Raw genomic sequence first — 23842 nt, forward strand, 5'->3', positions numbered from 1 at the left:
TAATTACTGTAAAAATGGTAATCTAATTTTACCTGTTTCCTTTTACTCTTAAGTGGCTACTAAAAGATTTAAAATTACATAGAAAGTGCACATTTGAGGTGCACATTATATTTTTATTAGATAGTGTTGCTTAAATTCTAGTAGGTCTGGATAAGAATATCACTTTTTAAAAAACATTATAACCAATATACATTTTAGTTTCTTTGTCAAGATCAAACTAGAGAAAGATTATACCATCTGAAGAGTCCAAAGATTGTTTTTCTAATTATACTCTTCCGGGAAATTAAAATTTGACATTTGGTTTACAAATTTACCTCAGATTAATTTGTCAATCAACCATTATCTGATCAATTAAAGTAAAAACAATGCTAAAGGTGCAGACCAAAACACTGATGAAGGAGTGAATTCTGAAACAGAATACAGTAACCTCTAATCTGGGTCTTATGCCATCCTTTGTATTTATGCATCACTATAATTCAAATACTTGATAATAAATATCATGTTCCATTAGTCTTCTTTACATGACCCAAGAAGAAACCACACAAAAAGAAGCACTTCCACTGTATGCCGCAACTGCTGAGCATATTCTCTGGAGCAGAGGCGACAGCGTGGCTGCTTACACACTTACGTCAGTGTGTTTCCTGCTTATAGGCCCTCCTTTGTCTTTCTTATTGTTTCATTCTTCACATTTGGCTCTAGTTTCTGTTTCAGTGGAAGATTCAAATGTCCACATTTCAATGTGTTTCCTAATTAAGGTCATAGTTTTATTTACGTTAATTTGAATTAGAAAATGTTCCTCCTCAGCCCCTTGCTCCAGACTTCTAGACTGACTGGGTCAAGAAGCCTCATTGTCCCCTCTACCCATGGAAGAGGGGTTGTGGGTCACAACTAGAGAGCCTGTGCACCACAAAGAAAGATCCTGCATGCAGCACCTAGGACCCGACACAGCCAAGTAAGGAAATAAATAAATATGTTAAAAAAGAAGCAACTTTTTTTAATACACACACATATACACCCTAATGAGACTATTTTAAATACCCTCTGAACACAAATCAAATCTATGGCACAAATGATAATAATAATTATATATACATATAAATACTTCATATGTATAAGTAAAACTATCAGCTAAACAAAGTTTCCTTTAAGTTAAAGAAAAAAACCTGAAACACAAAATCTTTGACCTAAATCCTTATGACAAACTAAGCCTGTCATTATCATCATAGGTGCCTCAGGATCTTCTACTATCTCCAGAAATTGTATTCAATGACAGCAGCATCCATGCTCACAACATTCCAGAAAGGCAAGGATTAGCTCTCACTTCCATTTTAAGAGCTGATAATTGATCAATGACAGAGAAGTTAAATAGCACAAAGGTTCAACACTTGAAAAAGCTAAAAGCTGCTTATTTCTGCTTGGACCCTGAGCTGTCATTCCAGAAGCTGCCACCAGATATGTAAGGTGCTTATTAATAGAGCAGTAAGCCCATCTTAGAGGGTCTTTTTAAGGTTTGACATCAGTAACACACAATTTGGTCGATTGTGCTTCCCCCTCTATAAAAAGAGAACTTAATATAGCAGCATAATTAATTAACAAATCTTTATCACTACCTTTGTTTTATGAATTAAAATAAAGATATAATCTAGCATAATATTTACTTAAAAAATAACTTCAAATTAAATATATCTTCCAACTAAATCTCACTATTTTAAATCTACATCTAATTTAAACCTGGGTTTTTTCCAGAGTCAAATCAGAATTTTCCCTTACTTAATTCTAGATGGTAGCTTCTCCAAGTCTCAGACCTTCAGAACAGGATAGGGGTTCATCATGTAATTTCCCAGAGTTAAACTGTTCTTAATTCTCCTGCCTGTTTTTAGCTTCAGAAACCATTAGTTTCACAGGGCATCTAGGGACTCATCTGCTGAGGCCCTTCTTCCCTTCACAGGATGCAGCATCCTTCTGCCTTTTCCACACACTTAGCCTCACAGAACGTTTCTTGGGTTTAGCCCCTTCCTCCCCATGGCTTACCTCTGCTCCATGGCCCACCCTGGGCTCCCATGCCCAAGCAGAAAGAACCATAGATACAGCCGTCTTGCTGTCTCTACTTTGTGGTCTTGTTCCAATCAGAGAAACATTCCTATGGCAACCAACATGCGCCACCATCTCACTCCTCTTCCCAGAAAGTTTCCTATTTGCATTGCAGACATTTGGCAAGGACCCATGAATAACTTGCCTAGCAACTACTAGCCTGTTCCAGCCTCTCTAAGGGGCTTACTTTTTTCTCTTTATCTTTTAGAACACACTCAGAGGCTGGTGGGTTGGCTGTGGAACAGCAGCTGCCGAGTCAGCCTCCCTTGGTAGTGGCCTGGAGCACACATAGCTGTTGGGCAAATTGTAGCCTCCTTTTACCCCAGGATAAAATAATGCCCACAGGCTCAAGGTAATGGCCCAAGACTGGGCAGCTCTACAGTGTTCATTCTGAGCTTCCTCCAGGGAAATTTCAGTTCTTAGAGAACCAGAGATCTTGTTCATCCTCAGCTATAAGAGTTGAATTATCAGTACATATGCTTCCATTTAGAAAACCAGGTTTATCCATCAACAATGTTGTGTACTAAGGACCCTCCTATTTATTCATTTACTAAACAGACTAGCAACCAGATATTTTAACTTATTTTTAATTGAGGGATAATTGCTTTACAGTATTGCGTTGGTTTTTGCCAAACATCAACATGAATCAGCCATAGTAGCAACCAGATATTTTAACTTACAGATTGTATTTTACTCATTTAGGTAATTTTGGTATCAGAAACCAACGTGGTCCCAAATGACTAATGCTACTATCCACATTTCCCCCCTCAATGAATTCTGAAGAAGCCCTCAGTGTCTTTAACATAATTTTAGTGCCCTAAAGTGAAATACTTTCTCTGAGAACCCACAGAGGTGAAGGAGTTTCAATAATAAATAAACTGTGTTTCTCCTGCCTTTGTGCTGTTCTGCTGATAGAATTCCATGCTTCCCTTTCCAAAGAGAGGCCAACAGTGCATCCTAGCTCCTAAAAGCAACTGACAGGATTATCAAGGGAGGTACTAGAGGGGAAAAAAAAGCTACTTTTTTTTCCCCCACAAGGAAAGCAAGCCACTGATGCAGGAAGGGGGATGTAGGGGAAGTTGTCAATTTAGGCTAGGAATAGAACTAGAAGTCGATCCTGGAAATGCTTTCTTTATATTCACTTTCATGACTTGACAAGGACGGTTTTTGATCCTGAGATCCCATTTCAGAGAAGACACATAATAAGTACTCAATGAGTATATACTGAAGTGAAACATATACTGTATATACTGTAACACATATAAACATATAAACACTGTTGCTGGAACTGATACAGTCATTCTGGAGGACAATTTGGCATTATCTAAAAATGCACACACCTTCACTAGTTAATTCCCCTGCTTTGGCTTTCCTTGTGGCTCAGCTGGTAAAGAATCTGCCTGCAATGTGAGAGACCTGGGTTCGATCGCTGGGCTGGGAAGATCCCCTGGTGAAGGGAAAGGCTATCCACTCCAGTTCTGGCCTGGAGAACTCATGGCCTATATAGTCCATAGGGTTGCAAAGAGTCAGAAACAACTGAGTGACTTTCACTTCACTTTCACCAAAAAAAGAAAGGTGAAAAGGTACATCCAAGGATATTTATTGCAGCATTGTTTGTGACAGGATAAATCTAGAAATAACCCAAATGTTAATAAATAGAAGGTAATTTAAATTATGACATGCCACCACTACTATATAGCCAATAAAGTAAGGTAGAATATATGTATTGATATGGGCAGATTTCTAAGATACAATATTAAGAAAAACGTATTGCACAGTAGAACCCATAGGTAAGTACATATGTGTGTTATGTGCATGTGGATGTGAGTCTGAGTGAACTCCGGGAGTTGGTGATGGACAGGGAGGCCTGGCGTGCTGCGATTCATGGGGTCGAAAAGAGTCGCACACGACTGAGCGACTGAACTGAACTGATATCTATATATGTACATATATAAGTACAGATGTGTATGTATATGTATATACGTAGGTTTCCTGGTGGCTCGGCAGTAATCCACCTGCCAATGCAGGAGATATGGATTCAATTCCTGGGTCAGGAAGATCCTCTGGAGAAGGAAATGGAAATCCACTCTAGTATTCTTGCCTGGGAAATCCCACAGACAGAGGAGCCTCGCAGGCTACAGTCCATGGGTCACAAAGAGTTAGGCATGACTTATCGACTAAGCAACAACAATGTACTTATGTATATTTATGCATGGATGTGGGTGTGAGTGTGTGTGTGTGTGTGTAGAACATTAGATCATTTCTGGAAGGTTCTACAGAAACTTTAACCTCAGTTCAGTTCACTCAGTCGTGTCTGACTCTTTGCGACCCCATGAATTGCAGCACACCAGGCCTCCCTGTCCATCACCAACTCCCGGAGTTCACTCAAACTCATGTCCATCAAGTCAGTAATGCCATCCAACCATCTCATCCTCTGTTGTCCCCTTCTCCTCCTGCCCCCAATCCCTCCCAGCATCAGGATCTCTTCCAATGAGTCAACTCTTCGCATGAGGTGGCCAAAGTACTGGACTTTCAGCTTTAGCATCATTCCTTCCAAAGAAATCCCAGGGCTGATCTCCTTTAGGATGGACTGGTTGGATCTCCTTGCAGTCCAAGGGACTCTCAAGAGTCTTCTCCAACACCACAGTTCAAAAGCATCAATTCTTCGGTGCTCAGCTTTCTTCACAGTCCAATTCTCACATCCATACATGACCACTGGAAAAACCATAGCCTTGACTAGATGGACCTTTGTTGGCAAAGTAATGTCTCTGCTTTTCAATATGCTATCTAGGTTGGTCATAACTTTCCTTCCAAGGAGTAAGCATCTTTTAATTTCATGGCTGCAGTCACCACTTTAACCTAGTTACCTTTAAATAACACTTTAGAATCAGAGAACAGGAAGACTTATTCTCTTTATAGTTTTTTTAAAATTTTGATCAATTTTAAAACAAAGTAAGCCTTACTTACACTTTAAAAATGTTAATAATTTGTTATTGCTTTCATATAGTTTCCATCATTTAGTTTTTTTTTTTTTTAAATAAAGCCTGCAGCTTATTTTTACCATTTAAGCATACCTTGTAACTAATACAGGAGTCTCTTAAACCATCCACAGCTATTGTGGTAAGTGAGAAACTGCAGAAGTGGAATCAGCAGTTCATATAAATTGTTCACAAACTCTGTACTTTCAACATGCTGAACATGGTAAATATATCAAAACTATTAGAAATTAAGAAATCATATTAGAGCTATGTAAATTAAGGTAAAAAATTGGAAAAACACATTGCAGTGCACACACAAAAAAGCATGTGTGTGTGGTGTGTGTGTGCACACGCGCGAGCTCAGTCATGTCTGACTCTTTGGTACCTCATGGACTATAGTGCAGCAGGCTCCTCTGTCCATGGAATTTTTCAGGCAAGAATACTGGAGTGGGTTGCCATTTCCTACTCCACGGAATCTTCCCCACCCAGGTATTGAACCTGCATTTCTCCCATCTCCTGTATCAGCAGACAGATTATTTTACTACTAGCACCATCTGAGAACCGCCCCCCCCCCCCAAATAAACATCTCTTCCTAATACTTGAGTCTTTTGTTATTATTTTTTTCAACTTAGAGAAGGTGGAAGAAGCAGATAAATAAGTACTGCTACTAAATCAGAAATCATAAGCCTCAGAAGCCCTGAATATACATAAAAATTAAGAGCCAATAAACTGGATCTAAGAACTCTAAATGATGTTTCATCAAATAAAAAGTCAAAAAGCTGCAAATGCATCTTTTCGGGAAGAGTACTTAAAATGGGGAGAGTACTTAAAATGCAGAGAGGGACAGCTGAAGAGAAATTTCCCTTAGTCACTTTCACATCAGTAACAAGAAAATGAAGACCATGGCATAAAATTAATATCTTCAACTTCCAAAGGCTAGAAAGAATACTTCATTAAGAAAATATAGCATTAAAGTTCATTTTCACACTATGCCAGTCTCCCAAATATTCCTACCTTTTTCTTACAAACTCAAGAGAAAAATTTCCTGTGGTACTCATTATTAAAACCCTAGAATGTTCTTGACACTGCCATTTTAACTGTCTATTGTTCTCCTAACTCCAGGAAGTCTCTGAAAGCCAGACATAATGACTGTTGTGACAGTTTTCAGTAACAAGAAGTGAAGTTTCCTGTCAAAAGAAGGGCTCTCTCCATTTTGATCATATGTTAAAGAAAATGCTTCAACAAGCACTTTCACGGAAAGAGCAGATTCTCTGAGACCCTGAAAATGTACTACAATAGTGAAAGAATGGATCAAAATCAAAATGACAGATAAATTTGTGGGAGTTTTTTCCTTTCAGCTAGAGTAATGTGATTTATTTCCCAAGTAGTACTGATTTTCTGGGCATAGAACTGGTTTTTTATTGGGCTTCCCTGGTGGCTCAGATGGTAAAACACTTGCCTGCAATGCCGGAGACCCGGGTTTGATTCCTGGGTTGGGAAGATCCCCTGGAGAAGGAAATGGCAATCCACTCCAGCACTCTTGCCTGGAAAACCCCATGGACGGAGGAGTCTGATAGGCTACAGTCAGGGGTTGCAAAAAGTCGGACATGACTGAGCGACTTCACTTTTTCACTTTCATTCTAGAACTGTTAAAGGTAGGTTCCAGATGTTAATTCAACAAAGGAGCAGGAAAAAAAGCTGGGAGTTGGTACTAGCGCCTCAACTAAATGCAGGGGATATGAAACGCATTACATTATAATGCTATCCCAATAACTGCTTAAAGTCATCAAGAATCCAAATCTCCCATGACAAGTGAGAGGTCTTCAGTAGGGCTCTGGTCAGATGAGCAGAAAGGAGGAGGACGTGTCTTGACCCAGGATTCAGAAGACCTGGTTAAGTACGACAGTCCTGGACCTGTAGAACCACAGAAAGCAGTTCAGTTCAGTTCAGTCGCTCAGTCATGTGCGACTCTTTGCGACCCCATGAATCGCAGCACGCCAGGCCTCCCTGTCCAGCCCCAACTCCCGGAGTTCACTCAGACTCACATCCATTGAGTCAGTGATGCCATCCAGCCATCTCATCCTCTGGCGTCCCCTTCTCCTCCTGCCCCCAATCCCTCCCAGCATCAGAGTCTTTTCCAATGAGTCAACTCTTCGAATGAGGTGGCCAAAGTACTGGAGTTTCAGCTTTAGCATCATTCCTTCCAAAGAAATCCCAGGGCTGATCTCCTTCAGAATAGACTGGTTGGATCTCCTTGCAGTCCAAGGGACTCTCAAGAGTCTTCTCCAACACCACAGTTCAAAAGCATCAATTCTTCGGCGCTCAGCTTTCTTCACACTCCAACTCTTGCATCCATACATGACCACTGGAAAAACCATAGCCTTGACTAGATGGACCTTTGTTGGCAAAGTAATGTCTCTGCTTTTCAATATGCTATCTAGGTTGGTCATAACTTTTCTTCCAAGGAATAAGCATCTTTTAATTTCATGGCTGCAGTCACCATCTGCAGTGATTTTGGAGCCCCCCAAAAATAAAGTCTGACATTGTTTCCACTGTTTCCACATCTATTTCCCATGAAGTGATGGGACCAGATGCCATGATCTTCGTTTTCTGAATGCTGAGTTTTAAGCCAACTTCAGAGACAGTCTCATATGCCTCACTCTCCCATGTAAATAAATGGGGACAGCTGTAACAGATCAAGTGAGGTGGAAACAAGCTGAAAAAATTGGGCAAGATGCCAAATGGTCTTACTGTTAGAAAGAGCAAGGGTTCCTTTGTGTGAAACTGTCAAATACAAATGTGTTCCTGCATGACTCAAGTTTCCTTATCTGTAAAATGAAAATAACACTCCATAGATACTCTGAGAATTAAATGAGAGAACATATGAGATGTTCTTAAAAGAGTGTCTGGCATAGACAGAGTAAATGCTCAAAAACATTAGCTATAATCTTTAGTACAAAACTACTTTATTTATTTAGAACTGTGGATCCCTAGTACTGGAGAGTCCCTAGAGGTTACATAATCATAGCATAAAGTGAAAAATTGGGATATATTAAGAAGGAATAAGCCGTTGCTCATAGCATCTGCCTTGTAACCAGTGGTGCAGTTAGGCTCAAAGCAATAACCACAGAAGGATGGCTGAGATTGGACTTGGACCAAGCACACAGCAGCTCTGACTACAATGAAAGGCAAATCTCTCTACTAAAGGTTAAACAGTTTGTACACTAAATATGACATGCATGGGGGCAGAGAGTCTGTCTCTTCTCTGTGCCTGACTGGCTCCAAAGTTCTTGTTATTGTTCAGTTGCTCAGCTGTGTCCGACTCTTGGTGACCCCATGGACTGCAGCATGCCAGGCTTCCTTGTCCTTCACCATCTCCCAGAACTTGCTCAAATTCATGTCCACTGAATCAGGGATTCCATCCAACCATCTCATCTTTTGTAATCCCTTCTTCTTCTGTCTTCAATCTTTTCCAGCAACAGGGTCTTTTCTAATAAGTTGGCTCTTCACATCAGATGGCCAAACTATTGGAGCTTCAGTTTCAGCATCAGTCCTTCTAATGAATATTCAGGATTGATTTCCTTTAGGAATGACTGGTTTGATCTCCTTGCAGTTCAAGGGACTCTCAAGAGTCTTTTCCAACACCACAGTTCAAAAGCATGAATTCTTTAGCGTTCAGACTTCTTTATGGTCCAACTCTCACATCCATACATGACTACTGGAAAAACCATAGCTTTGACTATATGAACCTTTAGTAAAGTACTATACGAACCTCAGCAAAGTAATGTGTCTGCTTTTTAATGTGGTTCCACAATAGGTTCCCCCCAAATATTTGAAAGATGGGCAAAAGGGGGGATGGGATGAACAGGTAGTGCTTTCAACACAATCCTCTTACAGAGTGTCTATCATAATATAGGCTGGTCAACATTAAGACAGTCTATATGAAAGAAAAAGCAAAGTCCCAAAGATGTATGTATTCTTATACCTTCATTCATTAAGTATTTATTCAATGTTCACTATAGGTAAGGCACAATGCAGAAGCTGTTTTATGAATAAAGGTTTGTGTATGTAATTACAGAAATCTAACCAACTTTTCACAGGAAGAAGCTGGCCTCCTATTTGGACTAGAGTTTAGTCATAGAGGACATAAATAATTATCAATCTCTCTAATTGGCTTCTACAGGACACTCTTCTCGGTACCCAAACTTCAGCAATGCCATTTAAGTGTCAAGACATTTGCATTAATATCTAAGGAAACCAAAGGAAACTGAAAGTCTTATTCAAAGGATATAATTGTACCAGACAGTTTCCAAGGGATTTAGAAGCATGTAATTAATTACAATAATACCTTACAACAAATTCATCCTGTTGGAGGAAGATCTGGGTGACAATATTGAATTACGGATGAGTTTTAAAGAAGAGGAGTTTTATTAGAGTAATTCAAATTAAATGCTAATAAAATACTGCCAAGTAGAAATCCTCATAGGACTACTTTAATGACTAGAATCACTCATAATCAGTATGTAGTTAGGATACAAATAGATGCAAGTAAGGCATTTGAAAACAGCCCTTTCCCTTAAGCAGGTTAGTATGTTTCCTAGCAAACTTGTTTACACTTTCATTTGCTTGGTGGGTCCCTTATTCATAGATAAAGTAAACTTCAGATTTGCCTCAAAAAAATTATTAAAGACCATGAATCAATGGGCTACAAATGGATGACATTGCTGGAGAGAGATCCAGAGCTCTGTCAGATGGCTGCAGCCAACTACATCTCAAGTTATTTTTAAAAAACGACTCCTCTGTTCATGCACATTATCACAAGAGGCTCTGTCCATGCATACAAAGCAGGAAAGAACTGAGTTAAATCAGTGTGCTGAATGGAGCAGGAGAGTAGGTGGAGGGGAGTACCTACCCTTTTCCTCTTCTTTTCTCTGTTATTTTCCTTTCCTCCCCTATCTGGTATTCTTGGATACACTCTGTCAGCTTGTGCAAACTGAGGAGCCTAAGGAGCCTGACAGCCTAGACTCAGGAAAGACACATGTGCAAACATGTTTTGCAGCCTGTGCAGAATGATCAGACTTTGGTGAATGAGTTAGTACATGTCCAAAGCACTCCAGAAGCTGCAAAGAATGATCCATGTTACTCATCTGATACAACCACTGGTGAGACAAGAAAGGCAGATGTCTTCATTTTACAAGTAGGAGAGGTTACTGATGCAATCAAGGCCACACTGTTAGAAATGATAGATTCCACTGTCAAGTCCAATCCTCTCACTCTTGGTCTGCGGCAATGGCCCCACACCACACTGCCTAGAACGTAACAACACTTTTTTTTTTGCACATCCCTATGGTAAACTGACAACCCCTAGCATCGATCTGTTATATCCAGAGGAAACAGAATCCTGGGTGGGGAAGGATTCATAGCCCTCAGCCTCACTGTGATTTCACAAGGGACTTATTATGTTCTGGAACGGCCACTTTTCAGATGTTAAGCAGTTGTATCTTCATGTGTTCTTCTGCTAGTGAAAAACATGGTTTGGGGGCAATGTCCAAAGAAAATTACCTATTGTTCTAAAGTTTGCATCTGTGCTAAGTCTCTTGAGTCATGTCCAGCTCTTTGAGATCCCATGGAGGAGCCAACCAGGCTCCTCTGTCCATGGGATTCTCCAGGCAAAAATACTGGAGTGGGATGCCATACCCTTTTCCAGGGGATGTTTTCGACCCAGGGATTGAACCCCATCTCTTATGTCTCCTGCATTGGCAGGCAGGTTCTTTACTACTAGTGCCACCTGGGGAGCCCTTCTTACTAAAGCTGAGATATCAAATAGGGGCAGGAGTGGCTTAGGCTTGTAGGTCTCTCATTTGAGAGGCAACTAAAATGTATTTTGCAAACATAAAATTTAACATAAATGCTTATAAATTATCTCCAAGATGGTGGAGTAGAAAGACATGCACTCATCTTCTCCAGCAATATTAAGATCGCAACTAGCTCCTGAACAACCAGAGACAGAAGAATCTTGGATCCCACCAAAAAAAGATACCCTGCATCCAAGGACAAAGGATAAACCCCAACAAGACAGTACAAGGGGTGAAACTGTGTTTAGAATCAAACCTCAGATCCGCCAGAGATACTCAGAGGGTGCAAACGAAATCTTGTGCACACAAGAACTCAGGGAAAAGAGCAGTGACCCTCAGAAGAGACTGAATCAGACCTGCCTTTGAGTGTCTGAATGTCTCCTGCAGAGGCACGGGTCAGCAGTGACCTACCACGGGAACTTGAGCTCTGATTCCAGCAGATCTAGGAAACGTGGTAAATAGTATAAGTTCATTGGAGGAGGCCGCCATTAAGTGCCACCATAGAGCCACCAAGCAGACGACTCACAAAACAGAGAACAATTATATCAAAGAAGTTCTTGCACTGTTGCAAAAGTTCTAGGGCCCACAAAAGATTTCCCAAGCTGGAGATCTGGCAAGGGACTGAGCTCCCCCAGAAAAACAGATTCTTGTAGGACAAAACAAACCTTGTAGGCACAAGGTCCAGGAGAAAGGAGCAGTGACCCCACAAGAGACTGAGCCAGACTTGCCTGTGAGTGTCTAGGAGTCTCCAGTGGAGGCATGGGTCCATAGTGGCCTGCTGTGGGGTTAAGGGCACTGACTACAACAGTCCTGGGAGCCATGGCATGCTGGCATAAGTCCTTTGAAGGAGGTTGCCATTACTGCCATTACTCCTACCATAGTTTGGTCTCAGGCCAAACTACAGGGAGGGAACATAGTCTGACACATCAGAAGAAAATTGGATTAAAGATTTACTGAAAATGGCCCAGCCCACTAGAGCAGACCAAAAACCAGTTGAATACACAGCCAGTCACTCCCACCAAAAAACTTCCACAAGCCTCTTATCCTCATCTATCAGAGGCCAGACAGAATGAAAACCACAATCACAGAAAACTAACCAAACTGATCACATGGATCACAGCCTTGTGTAGCTCAATGAAACTATGCGCCATGCAATATAGGGCCACCCAAGACGGACAGGTCATAGTGGACAGTTCTGACAATATATGGTCCACTGGAGAGGGGAATGGCAAACCATTTCAGTATTCTTGCCTTGAGAACCCCATGAACAGTACAAAAAGGCGAAAAGATATGACACTGAAAGATGAACTCCCTAGGTTGGTAGGTGCCCAACATCCTACTGGAGAAGAGTAGAGAAACAGTTTCAGAAGGAAATAAGAGGCTGAGCCAAACTGGAAACAACACCCAGTTGTGGATATATCTGGCGGTGAAAGTCAAGTCCGATGCTGTAATGAACAATACTGCATAGGAACCTGGAGTGTTAGGTCTATGAATCAAGGTGAATCAGAAGTGGTCAAAAGGAGATGGCAAGAGTGAACATCGAAATTCTAGGAATCAGTGAACTAAAATGGACCAGAATGGGCGAATTTAATTCAGATGACCATTATATCTACTACTGTGGACAAGAATCCCTTAGAAGAAATGGAGTAGCGTTCATAGTTAAAAAAAAGAGTCCAAAATGCAGTTCTTGGGTGCAGTCTCAAAAACAACAGAATGATCTCTGTTTGTTTCCAAGGCAACCCATTCAATATCACTGTAATCCAAGACTATTCCCCAACCACTAATGTCAAAGAAGCTGAAGTTTAATGGTTCTATGAAGATCTACAAGACTTTCTAGAACAACAACAAAAAGATGTCCTTTTTATCACAGGGGACTGAAATGCAAAAGCAGGAAGTCAAGAGATACCTGGAATGAAAGGCAAGTTTGGCCTTGAGTACAAAATGAAGCAGGGCAAAAGCTAACAGAGTTTTGCCAAGAGAATGCTCTGGTCATAGCAAACACCCTTTCCAACAACACAAAAGATGACTCTACACATGAACATCACCAGATGGTCAATACCAAAATCAGATTGATTATATGCTTTGCATCCAAAGAGGAAAAAGTTCTATACAGTCAGCAAAAACAAGACTGGAAGTTGACTGTGGCTCAGATCATGAACTCCTTATTGCCAAATTCAGACTTAAATTGAAGAAAGTAGGGAAACCACTAGGCAATTAAGGTATGACCTAAATCAAATCCCTTATGACTACCAATGGAAGTAAGAAATAGATTCAAGGAATTAGATCTGATAGACAGAGTGCCTGAAGAACTATGGACAGAGGTTTGTGACAGTGTATAAGAGGTGGTGATCAAAATCATCCCCAAGAAAAAGAAATGCAAAAAGGCAAAACAACCATTTGCCTTTTTGCAAATGGTTGTTTGAGGGGTCCTTATAAATAGCTGAGAAAAGAAGAGAAGCGAAAGGCAAAGGAGAAAAGGAAAGATAAACCCATGTGAATAAAGAGTTCCAAAGACAGCAAGGGGAGATAAGAAAGCCCTCCTAAGTGATCAATGGAAAGAAATAGAGGAAAACAATAGCATGGGAAAGACTAGAGACCTCTTCAGGAAAGTTAGAGATAGCAAGGGAACACTTCATGCAAAGATGGGTACAATAAGGACAGAAATGGTATGGACCTAACAGAAGCAGAAGATATTAAGAAGAGGTGGCAAGAATACACAGAAGAACTATACAAAAATGATCTTAATGACCCAGATAACCACGATGGTGTGATCACTCACCTAGAGCCAGAAATCATGGAATCCAAAGTCAAGCAGGTCTTAGGAAGCATCACTACAAAGGTAGTGGAAGTGATAGAATTCCAGTTGAGTTATTTAAATCCTAAAAGATGCTCTTAAAATGCTGCACTCAATATGCCAGCAAATTTGGAAAATTCAGCAGTGGCCACAGGACTAGAAAAGGTCAGTTTTCATTCCAACCCCAACAAAGGGGTCAAAGAACGTTCAAACTACTGCACCATTGCACTCATTTCACACGCTAGCAAAGTAATGCTCAAAATTCTCCAAGCCAGGCTTCAACAGTATGTAAACTGAGAACAAAAAATGAAGATAATGGCAACCGGTCCCATCATTTCATGGCAAATAGATGGGGAAACAATGGAAACAGTGACAGATTTTATTTTCTTGGGCTCCAAAACCACTGCAGATGGTGATGGAAGCCATGAAATTAAGAGGTGCTTGCTCCTTGGAAGAAAAGCTATGACAAACCTAGACAGCATATTAAAAAACAGAGACATTACTTTGCCCACAAACTCCATCCAAACAAAGCTATGGTTTTTCCAGTAGTCATGTATGGATGTGACAGTTGGACCATAAAGAAGGCTGAACACCAAAGAATTGATGCTTTTAAGCTGTGGTGTTGGAGAAGGCTCTTAAGAGTTCCTTGGACTGCAAGGAAATCAAACCAGTCAATCCTAAAGGTAATCAATCCTGAAGAGTCATTGGAAGGACTGATGCTGATGCTGAAGCTCTAAAACTTTGGCCACCGGATTCAGAGTTGACTCATTAGAAAAGACCCTGATGCTGCGAAAGATTGAAGGCAGGTGGAGAAGGGGACGACAGAGGATGAAATGTTTGGATGGCATCACTGACTGAATCGACATGAGGTTAGCAAGCTCTGGGAAACGGTGAAGGGCAGGGAAGCCTGGCATGTTGTAGTCCATAAAGTCACAGAGAGTCGGACAGGACTGAGCGACTGAACAACAACAATCCCTTCTTTTTGGAAAAACTGATTCCATTTAATATTCATGGTACTCTATAACCACAAATACTATATTATCATGGGAGGATTATTTTTTCATTGGAGGCAGAGCAAAAATCTGATAAAATTTTATCAATTTAGGTTTGGGGAAATGTCAGAATTGGGAAGTCTTTAAACAGTCTTGATATTATAACATTGAGTGTTTCCCACATTTGGACGGCACCAGAGTCTCAAGAAGGGCTTATACTCAGCAGGCTGTGAGAACCACTATCAACCAACCCCAGAGACTAAGAAACCTGGTGAGTAGCCAGTAGCCTGTTAAGTCCATGCTGCTCTTCTCCCAGAAAAGTTTAATGATAAATTCTAAAGAAGGGTAGTTTTAAAATAACTACTCCCTCCTAGCTGGGGGGCAGGATGGGGGAACTTCTGCAGGCTGAGAGTTGCAAACTTCATATGTTTACTGATTACTCTAATGAGCAGCCCAAACTGTTCAAGTGAGAAAATAGCCAGCAACATGGATTTCCAAGACTACACTTTGAGAACCGTAGAGATTTGTTGAAACTCCTTATAACTTTGGTTGTTTTTCCAAATCCAGTGCACTGAATCCAGCCTCACAAATCTTTGTTTAGCATTTATTATTACTGGCAAGGCAATGGTGCCTGCTACCTTCTGACTCTGGATTCAGAGTAAGACTGGACAACTTAGTCACAAGCAAACAGACATAGATACATACACACAGAGCAAATGCTACAAGTGAGCCTGTTGAGAACATCATTAGGAAAGGATCTGTGAGGTCAGCAATGATTACCATAGCAACAACAGCCAATGGAAACGCCATCATTGTTACGAGTGCAATGATTTGAGATCTCAGTCTCCTGTGGGAGGTTTCTGTTGGCTTTTTTAAGAGGCCAGGATAGACTTTGGTCTGCTTTTGTCCCTGGCAGAGAAGAATGAACTCTTTATTAAAGGTTGCTCATTGTCCACATATAAAACTGAAACTAAAAGTTCAGGACTCTATTATTCACTAATTTGCTTGTTTTTGAACAGAAATTGTTCAGGGAGTTCCCTGGTGGTCTAGTGGTTAGGATTCAACACTGTCACTCCCACGGCCTAGGTTTGATCCATGTTGGGGAACTCAGATCCTGCAAGGCATGTGTTCAGCTCTAGCCTATTAAAAGCCATCCAGTCACTCACTGGGAAGGTTCTCTGCTACATTAGACCAAGTTGTTCCATTTGGAATCAATGCTCATCTGATACTGTGATCCAAACTTAGAGCAAACTGTCAGCCTGTGAAATGATCTGAATGCACTTAAATGATCTCTAACAATCAAGCCAAAATAAGTACTATTTGAGTTAAAAGCATATGCAGATATATTTTCCTTTGAATGTACTAGCATCTCATGGTTGAATACTAAGAATGTTTAGTAAATATGCTGAACATAAGTCAGTTTAAAATTTGAATTTGATGATATGGTACTCACCCTGAAGACAGAATGTCTTAGAATTAGAAGGCATTTTAGAGATAACTTAGTACATCTTCATAGCTAGGATATGAAAAAAAAATATACATTTCACTTACTGAGTAGACAAATATATGTGTGATAAACATAAAATACACATATACATATACACATACAAAATACTAAAAGAATGTTCACTGAAGTTTTAACAGTTATCTGTAAACAGAATTACACATAATTTTATTTTCGTGTTTTGACTTGTATTTTCTGACTTTCTTCTTTTACAAGGAGTTGAATTTATTGTTACCCTGTTTATGGCATATTATTATCATTGTTCTTGCAAGGTTCTCTTTTGCTTTATTTATTATTTCCCTTTTTATCTCCCCACTTCTAGCCCTCATTCCTCACACAACCAACTCTGACAGGTTGAACTGGTACTTCTTCAGTATCTCCCTTCATTTCTACTAAGACTATAAGCTTGAAAGCAGATAGCCTCATTTTGTGCACTTACAGAAATGAGTATCATTTTGTGGACATGTAATTTAACTTGTACTGCATCTCATTTTTCTTACTCTTTACATTTGGCACTATGCCCTTAAGATCCAGTCATGTTGATAAATGTTCATCTTATGCACCATACTCCTTTATGCTCTTTCAACTAAATTTGAACTAACCACTTTGTTAGTAAAGGACAACCAGTTTACCTCCAAGTCCCTCTTCAGTTCAGTTCAGTAACTCAATAGTATCTGACTCTTTGTAACCACATGGACTGCAGCATGACAGGCTTCCCAGTCCATCACCAACTCCCAGAGCTTACTCAAACTCATGTCCATCGAGTCAGTGATGCCATCCAACCATCTCATCCTCTGTTGTCCCTTCTCCTCCTGCCTTCAATCTTTTCCAGTATCAGGGTCTTTTCTAATGAGTTGGCTCTTCACATCAGGTGGCCAAAGTTTTGGAGTTTCAGCTTCAGCATCTGTCTGTCCAATGAATATTCAGGACTGATTTCCTTTAGGATTCACTGGTTGGATCTCCATGCAGTCCAAGGGACTTTTATGAGTCTTCTCCAACACCACAGTTCAAAAGCATCAATTCTTCAGCGGTAAGACTCCCTCTTACCATCACAATAACCTTGCGTGAATACACTCACGTCCTAGTATGGTGCTTTACATACACACAATGCAGGAGAGATAAGAGACGCAGGTTCAATCACTGGGTTGAGAAAATAACCTGGAGGAGGGCATGGCAACCCACTCTAGCATTCTTGCCTGGGAATACTGGAGGAGCCTGGCAGGCTACAGTCTATAGGGTTGCACAGAGTTGGACATGACTGAAGCAACTTAGCATGCACAAACGCATACATACACACATATATGCTGCTGCTGCTAAGTCGCTTCAGTCGTGTCCGACTCTGTGAGACCCCATAGACGGCAGCCCACCAGGCTCCCCTGTCCCTGGGATTCTCCAGGCAAGAATACTGGAGTGGGTTGACATTTCCTTCACAATGCATGAAAGTGAAAGGTGAAAGTGAAGTTGCTCAGTCGTGTCTGACTCTTAGTGACCCCATGGACTGCAGCCCACCAGGCTCCTCCGTCCATGAGATTTTCCACAGTACTGGGGTGGGATGCCATTGCCTTCTCCACACACACACACACACACACACACACACACACACACACATATATAAAAGGGATATATATATATGTGTGTATATGCATGTGTATATGCATATATATATGCATGTGTTTAAATATACATACATATATATTATATGTATATATACGTGTGTGTGTGTGTGTGTATATATATATATATATAAGACAAAGACATTTTCATATATCTCCAGAGTAGAATATCTGGGTTATGGGTGTGAGTGGCCCTAATTCAAACAGGTAGTGTCACAGGCTCTCCAAAATGGTAGCATCAGTCTATCTCCTATTAACAATGCATGAAGGTCCCCAAAGTCCCAGAAACACTGGGCATAACTGAGATCTCTAAAACGCTATACATGCCATTATCAATTTAATTTGCATTTCTCTCAGCACTAGTGACTTGGAGTATCTTTTCTAATACTTTGATAGCCTTTTGAGTTTCCTCCTCATTAACTGCCTTTTCTAATCCTTTGCCCAAATTTTCTACAAATAACATGTATCACTTTAAAAATAATCTCCTGCCTCCAGTGAAATCGGCTGAATAAGACAGGCATGAGAGGCAACTAGAAGACCCAAACGTGAGAACAGATGGCAGTTAATCCATCTTCTGAAAATAGCAGTGACTCAGTAGTCAACAGAGAATTTGATAACTGCACAACAGTGATAACAGGGACAGCAGCAATGGCTGATGTTATGTGAAACACATCCATTCCTGTGGTCCCTGGCTCATAGTATATGCTCATTAAACCTGACTTCTCTCCCTTATCTTCTTGGATTACCACAACAAATCTGTGAACAGGAGAATTGTGTGTTATTTTTAGTCCCCTTTAATGGAGAACAAAACTGCCTGGGCGGATGCCCTGATAAGTGTGAGAAGCATGAGTAACACAGGTGCTTCCAGCTTCTCCTCTCATTTCTACTAGGAGAGTAAGCTTGAAAGCCTGGACACAAGTAGAGGCTTCCATCTCCTCAACTCACCGGCATGTGGCCTTAGGCAAGTCAAGCCACTGTTTGAACTTCAGTTTACGCCATTAGTCATTAGTCAAATGACTAATGACGGCATTTTCCTCAAGATGTTGTACTGAGGATTAAATGAATGATTTCCTGTGAGCCATGCAGAATAGTGCATGACACCCAGTAAGTGCTTAGTGAATATGAGTACTTAGTGAACGTTAGCTTGTCTTTGGAGTATGGAGACTATACTAAACTGACACCATAAATGGTCTTTCATAAACACCCTCCAATTATAAGCTTGTAAGAATTCATTTTGAAGGATTAAAGGCAACATAGCATATGAACACTTTATATCTGAAATACTGCATTTCATTCTAAACATTTTTCATAATACACCTTTTTCCAATTTGGCTTTAAAAAATTATCCTGAGGAGGTAAACATTTTTGTTAGAAATTTTCTGGGGGGTTTCTTTTTTTAGGTCTTCATATCTCTAGTAACACATTCAAGGATTGACTAGATCAAACAGAACTGTTGGAAAATAGGCCTCCATAAGGAGAAGGCTAGCACTTCTGTCCTCCTTGTACAAGGATATTCTTACTCATATTTCTATCCGCTGAGGTAAGAAAGGATGTCAACCAAAGCAAAGCAACTAGTGGTAGCCGTGGCCTAAATAAAAGCAACCCTCATTTTTCTCAGCTTTAAAATATAAAGTAAAATTGAAGTGGGTAAAGCAGGGGAATCAAATCAAGCATGTGTTACAAACACTAGGGTTAAGGGAACAGCAACAACAGAATGAGAGCTCCTGGATTCTTACGTAAGTGGTCAGAACTCACTGAATTACAAAAATCAGCATCATGGTACAAGAAGAGCTAGTGTCTTAAGTCCTGGTTCCTTTATGTTATAGCAAGACAGGATCTGATGGCTTATTATGCCTCTTCTATGAGACTCAAATTCCTTATTGTAAGGTGAAGCATAGCACAAAAAAATCCTTTCTCTTCCCATTTCCTTCTAACCCTAAATTCTAGGACCTATATTTAAATTTTTTAAAATTTCCTACATGTTGATAATGATACTACCTTTCCCAGCAGATATAACACTATGTTAGTGAAAGTAGTTAGTCGTGTCTGACTCTTTGCAACCCCATGGACTGTAGTACACCAGGCTCCTGTGTCCATGGAATTTTCCAGGCAAGAATACTGGAGTGGATTGCCATTCCCTTCTCCAGGAGATCTTCCTGACCCAGGGATTGAACCTGGATCTCCTGCACTGCAGGCAGATTCTTTACCATCTGAGCCACCACAAGTGGTTCAACTCTTCTCTCTCTGTAATTGGAATGCACAAACGAGGATCCAGCTGCTACATCTAATTGGATGAGAGATGTTGAACTTGAAGAAAATGACCAGATACTCCTTCCAAAAGCACTGCCTTATCTATATTTTTGCCAGACATGACTCCCCTGCAAATGTAGGCTCAAAGATGTGAAGCTGCTTCTTTCTCCATGTGAATTTTCCCTTTTTCCCAAGATGGACCTGAAAAGGATAAAACACCCAGTGTACCCCAGAATTAACCATCACAAATACTGTGCATGCAATTGTCAAGAAGTGTCTAATACACACAGCCATATCCTGAAATCAATAAATGTGACCCTGGGGAATGCTCTGAGAGCTAGAACAAATGAGTACACACACTTCACCAAAAAACACAGGGCCACTTCAACAGGCACCTCTCTGGGCTATCAGTCAAAGAAAATCATCAGGGAGAAAACAAACATTCAGTCATCAGTGACTCAGCCCCACGTGGCTTGGCTCAAAGGTTGTGGTCGGGATGGAGATGGAGTGAGAACAGATCACCTTAACAAAGCCATTTTGCTACATGGGAAATTTTTATGTGGCTCCCCCCAAAATTTAACATCCTTTTTGTGATGTTACACAAAATGAGGGGGATTTACTCATTACTTAATTTTTTTAATATTCAGTTAGAACTGGATATGGAACAACGGATTGGTTCAAATTGGAAAAGGAGTACATCAAGGCTGTATATTGTCACCCGGCTTATTTAACTTATATGCAGAGTACAATATACAAAATGCTGGGCTGGATGACTCACAAGCTAGAATCAAGATTGCCAAGAGAAATATCAACAACCTCAGATATGCAGATTATACCACTTTAATGGCCAAAAGTGAAGAGGAACTAAAGAGCTTCTTGATGAAGGTGAAAGAGGAGAGTGAAAAAGCTGGTTTAAAACTCAACATTCAATAAACAAAGATCATGGCATCTGGTCATTGGATGGACTGGTGCTGAAGCTGAAGCTCAAATACTTTGGCCACCTGATGCAAAGAACTGACTCTTTAGAAAAGACCCTGATGCTGGGAAAGATTGAGGGCAAAAGAAGAAGGGGGTAACAGAGGATGAGATGGTTGGATGGCATCACCAACTCAATGAATTTGAGCAAACTCCAGAGAAAGTGAAGGACATGGAAGCCTGGCATGCCGCAGTTCATGGAGTCACAGAGTAGGACGTGACTTAGGGACTGAACAACAACAACAAAATTTTATAAGAGATAGGAAAGAAAATATGTACAAAAGAGGCATTTTCACATGCCCTTCGTCTCACAGATGGCCATCAAGTATTCTAATAAGGGAAACAGGGAATCATCTGAGAACTGACCTAAAGCCAGTTGTGCTATAATGCTTCTTTGAAAACAAAAATTTGTTTCAATGCAAGTGATATACTAGGGAACCATTAGAGCATACTGCAAATCTTGTGTTTGCTTGTGAACAATTTCAACCATGAGAAACACTAGGAGAGTACAGAAAACCACACACAGCTGAACCCAAGTACCCTCACAAGCATGCATGTACCTCCAACACCCACCAGCTACCTGGCTCACCCGGTGATAACGTACCACCCAGCCACATCTGCTGTTACAATTTCCTTTCAGTTTCCAAACAACCCTCCTTCACTACTCACAATAACTTACAAGCTGCAACCTTTCCAACACCCACTTCCACAAGTAAACTTAAAAACAAGTGATTTTATATTTCCCAGTCATTTAGTTCCTGGGGGGGTACCTACGATGATCAATCTTTCCTCCCTATCACCATTCTTCCTGTAACCCAGTTCCTTGTTCCCTACAGCCTTCAACAGCAGACACCAGAATTTTTTGTTTTTTGGTTTGTTCCCCTGCTCCACCTCTCAGTGGAAAAAGAGCTGTTTTCTACAGTAAAGGAAAATACCTGCACTGCTATTAATGTGCAGTGTCTCACTGCAGACATACTCTCCAAAGCCCTCAGGTCTTGTTCTTGTTTTCCAACAGAGTGGATCTGTCAATACAGACCTGCCAACCATCTCCCCAGAATTAAACGATGCCCTAAATTTCTTCCTTTTTGGTGAAGTACTGGGGAGAACATGGGAAGGGAAGGGCAGCAAATCAAGTTTCATCTCCATTTATTTACTGATGGCAGTCAAGGGTGTGGCTGGAACTTAGTATAAATCAATGGCAATCAAAGAGGCAGATTTTCTTAGACTTAATGTGAGGCATAGAGGAAAAGCTAGTTTGTGTGTGGATAGTAACATGTATGTGCACTAGGCATATATGTATTTCTTGCCCTGTTCTAATCTGCTTTAGGACAACTTCAAGGACACATATTACATACTATACTAGATACACATGCAAAATAATAAAAATGAAGCCAAGGAGCATGTGTGTATATATATATGAATACACACATATGTATATGTAAGTCATAATTCAAACCCTAATTAAAGAGAATCTGTGTAATGTGTAATCTTGGTTACATAATAATGAGGAACGAGATCAAAATGGAACACAGGAGAAACAGAGATTAGGTGAAGGAAAATCAGGCAGTGAAGCCCTAATCCTGGGTTCAAATACCAGTTCTGCCATTTACTTCTGGGCAAGTAATTTTCACTTTTCAAGTTTCAATTCCTCACAGATAAAAGTGAGAATACTTCCCACCTAGAGTGTTATTTTCCAGATTAAATGACAATGTTCCTAAGGTCACAAGGGGATCACAACTTCTGCACCAGAGCTCTGGTTTTATACCATGTTCAGAAATTCCAATGGTCGGGCATCCCAGAGTTCTCAGCACTCTGGCTCTGAAGGACAGAATATGGGCACACACGCATGACCCCATACCCAAGCAGCAGTGGGACAGACACAAGCTGGCCTCAAAGGAGTGAAAGAATTGAGAAACCCCAGGGCTCTGTAACCTGATTTCCAATCGCTCCAGGTTGGAAGAACCATTAGGACAGCAGTTTCCAAAATGGGACCAGCAGAATCCACACCATCTAGAAACTTGTCAGAAATACAAATTATCAGGCCTTATTTCATGTACCTTGAATCAGGAAGTCTGAGTGTCTGGGTTGGCAACTCAAGTTTAAGAAACAAAGCCTTAGGAGATAAGAGTTTTGCTTCATTAAGTTCAAGAATTTGCATAATATCTGTTTCAAGTCAGAGTTTTGAAAAGAATAAAAAAAGAATACCAGTATCCATCTGGCCCTGCTCTATAAGTTAGTAATGAATTCACACCCTTTGGCTATTCTGGCCCTCCGGTAATGCTTGCTGCCTCCTCAGACCATTAGCTGCTGCTGCTGCTAAGTCGCTTCAGTCGTGTCCGACTCTGCGACCCCATAGACAGCGGCCCACCAGGGTCCCCCATCCCTGGGATTCTCCAGGCAAGAACACTGGAGCGGGTTGCCATTTCCTTCTCCAATGCATGAAAGGGAAAAGTGAAAGTGAAGTCGCTCAGTCATGTCCAACTCTTCGAGACCCCATGGTCTGCAGCCTACCAGGCTCCTCCGTCCATGGGATTTTCCAGGCAAGAGTACTGGAGTGGGGTGCCATTGCCTTCTCCACAGACCATTAGAGGTATGGTCAATTCCTGATACAACCAAAAATGTCACAAACATGCTGATCAAATCACGTGGGAGGATTTGTGGACAGAAAGCAATGGATGGTGTAATCCTCTTAGAATGAAAGGAGTGTGGAGAAAGAAAAAATCCCCTATTGGAGTGTGTAAATAAGGTCCACAGTGGAAGGATGACGTGAAAATGCATCCTTTTACATAT

At 40.7% G+C, this 23842-nt stretch overlaps 1 protein-coding gene across 3 annotated transcripts in view; it reads right to left on the bottom strand.

Moving 5' to 3' along the window:
* TMEM108 (transmembrane protein 108) overlaps positions 1-23842 on the bottom strand; it is a 388204-nt gene that overhangs the window by 277950 nt on the left and 86412 nt on the right. The window contains exon 3 of one of the 3 annotated variants that reach the window (XM_070794743.1): positions 16164-16226. The exons of the other annotated variants lie outside the window; for them this stretch is intronic. The gene's annotated coding sequence lies outside the window, so the exon portion shown is untranslated. The remainder of the gene's footprint in view (positions 1-16163; positions 16227-23842) is intronic. 3 annotated transcript variants of the gene reach the window in all.

The sequence above is a fragment of the Bos indicus genome, chromosome 1 (genome assembly GCF_029378745.1).
Source record: "Bos indicus isolate NIAB-ARS_2022 breed Sahiwal x Tharparkar chromosome 1, NIAB-ARS_B.indTharparkar_mat_pri_1.0, whole genome shotgun sequence".
Lineage (NCBI taxonomy): Eukaryota > Metazoa > Chordata > Mammalia > Artiodactyla > Bovidae > Bos > Bos indicus.